Here is a 9,255-nt window from a genome sequence, read left to right on the forward strand (position 1 = left end):
AAAATCTTTCTGCAAAGATTAAAAATAATTTCAGCTACACAAGATTATCAGATTTTATTTTTATTTAAAAGGTTATTAAAAATCGATTTATAATCCCTTTTAAATCAATTTCTTCACCAAAAAATTCATAAAAAAACATTTCTGAAATCATAATAACAATTATGATCATATTTTATTATTTGATATTTTTGGAGTATTTTTTAATTATTTTAATTAATGAATTAAACATAAATTATGAATAAATCACTATTAAATATTTTTAACCTCTTCTTTGGTCTAATTTGGGTAAAATAAATACAATAATTTTTCTCAAATTAATTTTGGAATTTTGAAAAATTTCTTTAATTATGGTTTAATTATCACAATAATTAACCTTTAATTATGTTTTAATTCCTTTTTAAGTTATTTTGAATATAAAAATTCAAAATATTATTTTAATATTATTAAAAATAATATTATTATTTTAAAATTGGGTAAGTCAAATTTTCATGGTTACACGACTCAAAGAGGTTGATGTATTGAAATCAACATTCATTGCTCAATTAGACTCTAGTCTTGATTGCTACGGAAATGGAAAAAATGTACTATTTCTACTAGATATACCTAGAGTCAACAAAAGGAAAAAAAAGAAAAAATGGCAAATGAAAACCCAAAGTAGAAAGTTAATAATCCCCTCTAAAGAAAATTTCAAGATAAGTGGACTTTCAAAGAAATTTGGTTCAAGGTCAAGCAATAAAAAATAGTTGCACCCCTTTCAAAACATCAAAGTTTTAACCATCTTCTTATAGAGTTATGATTCCGGATAATCGTTTATACACGAGATTAAATTTATAACCAATATCTCAAAATTGGGGGAAAATAAATATGATTCATTAATAAAGTAAAATCAGAAAGAACATTAGAAGATGTTAAGAGCTCAGTCCCGTACACGTTTTAAATCTAAAAGCGTCATGATTCGTTAGAAGGATCAATGTTCATACCAATCTCATAAAAAAATATAAGGATAAGAAATTGGAAAAATATCATTTTTATCCAAAAACATGAGTCACTTGCTTATAAATAAAGCTTGAAACCACCGACTAACGAATTTCAACTAGTTATAAAGGACACTTTGAAAAAGAAAGAAAAGAGAAAATGATTATGTTGAAATATTCCCTTGAAAGGCCAGTGAATCCAAGACCGATACTACAAAAGCTAAATAAGCAAATCGTGTAAACCAAAACCATATATTTCGATAGGTACAAGACATCGATTTTACACGATTCCGTCTAAAACCCTATGTGTCAATAGGTACAAGACATTGTTTTTACACGATTCCGTCTAAAATTCTATCTGTCGATAGATATGAGACATCGTTTTTACATGATTTCTTCTAAAACTCCATTTGTAAATAGGAACAAGACATCATTTTTCACGAATTCAACAAAAACCTATTTGTTGATAGCCATCAAACTTTGTCTGTTGACAAGTACCACGATCATTCATACATGATCCATTAAAATCCTATATATCGATAGGTATCAAACCTTGTATGTTAAAATAACGAGATCATTCATACATGATCCATCCAAACCCTATATGTCGATAGGTATCATACCTTATGTGTCGATAACTACCGCGATCAATCGTACATGATCCATTAAAAACCGAGGCGGAAGGATTTCTGAGCAGAATGGAGAGAACATAAATTAGGGTTATGAGGGAAATGAAGGGTCTCTTCCCCTTTTATCCAAATGGCGAGGTCCCTTAACTCCTTCTATTATTGCAAAAAGGTCTTTTGCGTTTTAATTTATTTTATTTTAATTAGGCCGACAATCTGGGCCTTTTATGGTATTGGGCCATACTGCTAATGGGTCTGGTCTGTTGGGATTTTAATATAGGGTCAGCCATTAGGCTTAAACCTTATTTGGTTTGGGGCAAATAGTTTATGCCTTATTTGATTTTTATTATTATTATTTTTTATTTTCAAAATATTTTAGAATTATTATTATTTTATTTATTATTTATATATATTTTTATTTAAATTGGAGTATACAAAATTTAGGTGTCTAAAGATGTAAAAACCTAAAAAATTATCATGTTATTAAGAAATCATAAATAATATATATACATTAAAATAAAATATATTGCGTACCTTTCAAATAGATACATCCATCCATAAGAAGCTAGAGATTCGGCAGGAGGGATAATGGATGAGGCGGAGTCGGTGGCGTTCATTCTTCATCATGAACATTAATATTGTTCAATAGAAACCATTATTTCACAAGTGTCAATCTAACCACAAATGTTTATTTATCAAGTGTTTGATTTCACCTATAAAATCTCTACCTTATACAAATGAAATACACAGGCCAATGATCACATATAATCCTAGACATACAGAAACTATGATCCGTGCAGTTTAATAACAACACTTTCTTTAAAAAATAGTTGATACTGAAAATCAGAATCACATCCATAAGATATTTGAAGACTTCTCCATTAGGATAAAACGAAAAGAGTAATAAGACAATCTAAATCTAAAGTTGAATTGTTAATGAAAACATGATTTATTCTAATATAAAAAACTCTCAAATTGAGAGAAAGAAACTCATTGATTATATTTGAAGATTTATCAAAAACTCAGATCTTAAACTATGATTCTTTGGTTTAGGAGTTATTGAATATCACAAATATGAAAGAAAAGTACCAAAACTCACCAGCAACAACTTCTATTGATAATCTATATCATTTCCCCCTCTCGTCCTCTTCTTTTCTTCTTCACTAATCAAAATGCCACAAAATAGAACACAAAGGGATAAATTAGCATAAGAGGGGTAGAATGGGAAAATTGTGTAAAAATGTCGGATTAACCAACAATAACAAATTTTTGGCATAGTGACGAAAATTATGATGAAAACAAACTTCGAAACTACAACAAATATTTTCTACGGTTTTTTTGAATAACTAAAAATATTTTGACGTTAAAATTTTTTTGTCGTAAATTTCATCCAAATTATAGTATGTAATCTACGGATTTTACTACACTAATTTACTTTTTAGTTTAGCAATGTTAATTGATCATAGATAAATATCTTTGTTTATTACAACAAAATTTTCTTCCTTCATTAATATTTGCGACAGTTTATGATTTTAGTGTATTATACTGTCGTAATATCCGTAGCATATTTTTGACGTTAATTATAAGTCGGTAAATATTTGTCGGTAATTGAACATTTTTTTTGTCATATTAAATTAAAAAATAATAATAATTGGTGACAAAATGAAACTATGTATTTGGTTTGATTTCTTTCAAATAATTTTGTATTTAATCTTCTTTAAATTCTTTTCAATTTTTGTGTTTTGTTTTTGCTGAGACATATTTTTAAGTTACTCAATAGTTAACCTGCCTATTCATCTCACATTCCCTTTTAACTATTTAAAATAATATTAAATTAATTTAATTATTACATGTATCAAAGTCTAATCTTATTTAAAAAATTAGAACGGTCTTACAACAAACTACTTTAACTTTAAATTATTCTGATATATAATTATAAATTAAAATTTAATGTCAAAATTCATAAATAATGATTAACTAAATTTGCTATAATAATGTAGTGTTATATAATGTGTTTTTGATCATGAGTTTGAGTATAGTTAAGGATGTATGTTGGGTCGTTAAAATTTTTGGAATGGAGGTAGCATGTTTCAGAAGACAGTCAAAACCTGATTCATGGAGGTTTAATATTTAGTTCAATTTATAAAGGATTTCCACAATAATAACAATGTTCTTATCTAGTATTGTTTGAATTTATATAATTTTACATTCTTTATTCTTCACAATTTTAATAATACCTAAATTATATTTTAAATATATATTTTTTTAAAATTGAAATTGTAAACTTTAATTTTTAACGAACACTCTTGTCACGGGAAACTAACCTCAAAACTTTCCGTTTTTATTTTTAACCTTTTTTTAAAAATTTGGACACTTTTACCCTTACTAACCTTTTTTTTCTTCTCTTCCTCTTCCTTTTCCTCCCATTTCCTTTCTGCCCGTTTTTCCTCCTCTCCTCTCCCCTTTCCCGCGACGGACGTCTCTTCCCCCGATCAACAGCCGGACATCCATCTTTCTTCTCCCCCACGATCAACAGCCGTTTCCAGCCCCGTCTGACTCCCCCACGATCGCCAGTCGGACGGTTCCAACCCCAGTCGACTCCCCCACGATCGCCGGACGCCTACCCTCGAGCCCTCCTAGCCGTTGATCGCCAAACGCTTCCAGGCCGACTACCGACGATCGTCAAGCATTACTGAGGTTAGTAATTCTTAGTTAGTTTTACTCCCCGATGATTTTTCCGTTTTTTGCATGTTGAATATGAAGTTTTAGGGTTTCAGTTTAGGATTTAGGCTTTAGTTAGGGTTTAGGGTTGAAATGCTTAGTTAGTTCTATTGTTTTGGCCATTTGAAATGCTTTTATCCGAGAAATGTAGTTTAATCTAAATGGGGCGTGGGGTTGGTGTGGAACGTGGAGGTGAGGCATGGGGGTTGTGCGTGGGGCGTGGGCTTGGGCGTGTGGTTGGCGTGAGGGTTGTGCATGGGGGTGGGTGAGTGCGTGGGCGTGGGTGTGGGCGTGGGCTTGGGCGTGGGGTTGGGCGTGGAGCGTGGGCTTGGGCGTGGGTGGGGCGTGGATTCAATTGCAATTCAATTGCGTATCACGCAATATGTAAAACTAATTTAATAAATTCATTAATAAGCGTGGATAGCTCAGTTGGTAGAGCGTTAGACTAAAGATTTGAAGGTCAGGTGTTCAATCCACTTTCATTGCAAAAGTATTTTTTTTTTCTATTGGAAATTTTAAACAAACCATGTGACATCTCTGATAAAACAGAGTGATGATATATATAAGCATTGAAATGATTTTGATATGTATGAATTATTCTTTCAAAAGGACAAGTGTGCAATTTGATTTAAATTGGATTTTGTCATTTATTCGTGAATTGATATATTTTGAAGCTGTAACATATATGGGTATGTAAGACTGATGTTATGTTGTTTTCTATGCTTATTTCATATGTGTACCTAATGCTACTTTGTTTCCTCTGTATTATTTGTTATTTCGTATGCTTAAGGTACGACTTTTGTGGTATTAATTTTCCACTTATATTTTTTGTTGGTTAGGATCCTAGCAAACTATCGGCACATCGAGATAGGAAATTTTCAGGAACTTAGGAAAAATTTGATGAGGCACTACAAACGTCTACTACTGTTTATGTTGGGAACATGTCATTTTACACCACCGAAGAGCAAGTTTATGAGTTGTTCTCCCGAGCTGTTCTCCTTGCGGCTTTTACTTTGTCCTGTAAGAATTGTTGACATTATATATGTTGGTATTAGATATGAACCCTTTAACCATCTTCTTTATTTATTCCCCATTTTCTTGACTAGATATTTTACATATTTGAATAGCATGTTTGGTATGATCCAAAATTGAAAGCACTCACATACATCAACATTCATAAATATGTTATGCGTATGATGGCTAACAAGAACCCTTAATTACTCATATATTCTGTGATTTGTTAAATGGTATTGAAAGTTGGCATTTGTTGATCAATGTGACCTGCATTAGTCATAGATGAGTAGGAGAATAATATATGAGATGATATCAAAACATAAATTGACAAAATTCAATTTAAATCAAATTGCACACACAACCCTTTTGAAAGAATAATTCATACATATCAAAATCATTTCAATGCTTATATATATCATCACTCTATTTAAAATTTCCAATAGAAAAAAAGACTTTTGCGATGAAGGTGGATCAAACACCTGACCTTCAAATCTTCAGTCTGACGCTCTACCAACTGAGCTATCCACACTTATTAATAAGTTTATTAAATTAGTTTTACATATTGTATGGTACACAATTGAGTTGTAATTGAATCCACGCCCCATGCCCCATCCACGCCCAAGCCCACACTCCACGCCCAAGCCCAAGCCCACGCCCCGCGCCCCACTCCCACGCCCCATCCACGCCCAAGCCCAAACCCACACACTACCCCACGCCCCACACATAATCCCAACGCCTCACCCCCACAATCTATGCCCCATTCACAAACCATTCAGATTAAACTATACCTGATAATCCTCCTTAATGTCTTCCTATGTCCTTATGACCCTAATACCAAGCTGCTGATAAACTAGTAATTTCTGAAATGAAGCAATCCCAAACTAGTAATTTCTGAAATGAAGCAATCCCAAGCCAGTTTCTGCATTCAGGTTTGTTCAGCATTCAGGCCTGTGAAAAAGGAAATAGAATGTAAACTAGTTTCCAACAATAGAAAGAGGAAGGAAATAGAATTTGAAAGAACCTGTAGGCAGAAGATGCATCGTGGCTCAGCGTAAGTAAATAGAAGGAGAAGAAAAAAGGTCGTAACGACGAATACTGGACGGATACTGGGAGAGCTATTTTCTTTGGGCTCGAGGGAGCAATGACGGCTGGGGCTGGAGCATCGTTTGCCAGGGAAGAGAGGGGGAGAAATCGTGAAGGAAGAAACTGTCGCCGGGGAAGAGAGGGGGAGAAAACGGGAAGGAAGAAATGGGGGAAAATGAAAAGGAAAAGGAAGAGGAAGAAGAAAAAGAAAAAGAAAAAAAAAGGGTAAAAGTGTTCAAAATGTAAAAAAAAAGGTTAAAAATAAAAATGAAAATTTCTGAAGTTAGTTGTGGGAATGACCCTCATTTGATCAAATTTCCCTTTGTCACTTAAACTCACTAATTCTGAAATTTTTTAAAATATTATAATAAGAAACTATAACTTGTAAAATTTATCAAATATAAATTAATCATTTTAATTTCTGAACTATCTTAGTATATTTTGAAATATTATATTATTTATGATTTAACCATTTAATTAGCTAACATGTCATATAATAATAATAATGTTTAACTTCAAATCATCGATCTTTGCACACAACAAACGATTTATTTTACAAGTCTAGTTTTTAATTCGTGGGTTGATTTGGACATGAACCGATTAAATTTAAAAATAATATATATAAATCTTGAACTTATGAACAATTCAACCAAATAATATAATGTATAACTAATAATTATGTACTAAATATTTTAATTACAAATAATTAAAAATTATTTATTGTTTGTATAACCTTATCTTTCTTCCATTTTGTTTAATTTTCCAGTTTTTTATTTTAATAAAATGTATACTTATTTAACAATAATATATATATATATATATATATAATCTTTACACTATATAAATAGACCAAAGTCAAAATATTAATGTTTTGACCTGGTGAATTCATCAACGGTGGTTACACGAATACTATTCATAACAAAGTCTTAACATTCAACTATATTATAGCTTATAAATAGAATTTGAAGAGGGACAATGAATTTTTACGTCATATAGAAATGTCTGTCAATTAATTATAATACTTAACTTTAATTTAATGTTTCACAATGTCCAAAACGCCAAAACCGTGGCTAAACATGACTTATCAGGAACACAAAATTAAAGTACCATTTTATAAAAGGGCCTGACACTTCATATCCAACCTTGATATCCATTCAAAATTCTATGATAGGCTATAATTATTTATTAATTAATTTTTTAGGTAGGGTAGTTTGATATAAAGTCTTTTTTCATTTCTTCAATGTATGCAGATATCATTTGTTCTATTGATTAGTTCTCTGGCCTCATTCTGAACTTTTTTGAGATATAATCAAAAGGGGACAGAGCTTCAGCTACTTGTCGTTTTTCTTCATAAAGACTTATTTGTTGGTGTAGGAGGTCCATTGTCTCCTTTCTGAATCGCACGTTCGTTTCCTGATCTATTCTCATCATATTATCCTAAAATTTATAATGGGATGATCTAAACAGACAGGGAATTCCTGTTTTGGTATAACCAAACTCGGGTATCTATTTCCAAATCTAGGGAATAGAAAATTATGTTAAAAAAGAAACATGAAGCTATTCTTTCAATATATAAATTTGCTTCTTGTTTATTCAGAAGATGGGGGGAGATATCGCTCCTTTTATCAAAGAGGACATTGATTTCTTCTGGTAAAACCTTTGGGCTAGGACCAAAACAGTAAAACCAGTTTATGAACTAGTGGGGAATATCTCCTCTATAAACATTCGCGCATACCAATTGATGAACCAGGAATGTTTATATTTATTATTCTCGTAATTTAGTGCCTTAGTGAAGGCATCACAGTAATCCCAATAATTGAATTTAATTGTCGTTGTTTTATTAAACGATAAATTCTCTTTCTTTCATTGGGGATATTCCCTAGTCTTCTAAGGATATTGTCTTTTTTTTATTATCATCTTACTGAAATTATAAATTTCTTTATTTGTGCCGGATAAGTGTGATATTTCACACGATCCGCTATGAATAAGAATTTGTTCGTAAAATATCATGGACTTATAAGTCCTTGATGGTGTGGATGTATTATCTAAGAGTAATGATAGGGGGAGCGAAAAATATGTAGCGAATGGGGCAGCGAACTACGTGGAGTGCTTAGACATGCTGACTCATTATTTATTTATTTCTTTTTTATATTTATTAATAGCATTCTCTCTCTTCTTATTAATTACATTTTCTCCCCCTCTCTCTTAAATAAGACGCATTCAATAAAAATATTAATTTTTTATTATTAAAAAATACTTAATAATTTATCTCTTTAATATTTATTATTATAAATATTCTTTTTTTTAAATTATTGTAAATGTCACTATAAACAAGCATTTTAATTATTTTTCTCTCTCAATAATTTGTTTTCTTTTATTTATTGAAAAATATAAATTTTATTTTCAATAATAAAAATGACTCAAATTAAAATAAATAATAATTAATTGTGTTAATTAAAATTTATATATAAGAGAATAAAAAAATATATATTTTAATGATTCAACAGATTGATTCTCTTTTTTAAACTCTTAAGTGTTATTTCTCTCTCTTTTCTCTCCTTAAAAATCTCTTTCTTTTCATGTCGGTTCATCTTCGGGATTTATTAGAAACTCAATCAACTATTGAAGCTCAATCAACTACATAAAGGTCAATCAACTACAAAAGCTCAATCAACAACATTCAACTTGCACACCATGTTAGTTATTAATGTTATTGTTCGAGATGATAAATTAATGTTATTGTTCGAGATGATAAAACTTTTGAGATCACTTCTGTACACCTTCAACACAATCATAATTTGAGCCCTGGAAAATCAAGACATTTTAGATGTAATAAA

General features: G+C 30.7%; 1 non-coding gene across 1 annotated transcript; it reads left to right on the forward strand.

Moving 5' to 3' along the window:
- Nucleotides 1–4,735: 4,735 nt before the first annotated feature.
- Nucleotides 4,736–4,808, forward strand: TRNAF-AAA. Its single transcript has one exon. It is a non-coding gene; the product is annotated as a tRNA-Phe (tRNA).
- Nucleotides 4,809–9,255: the final 4,447 nt, after the last annotated feature.

The sequence above is a fragment of the Impatiens glandulifera genome, chromosome 7 (assembly GCF_907164915.1).
Source record: "Impatiens glandulifera chromosome 7, dImpGla2.1, whole genome shotgun sequence".
Classification (NCBI taxonomy): Eukaryota; Viridiplantae; Streptophyta; class Magnoliopsida; order Ericales; family Balsaminaceae; genus Impatiens; species Impatiens glandulifera.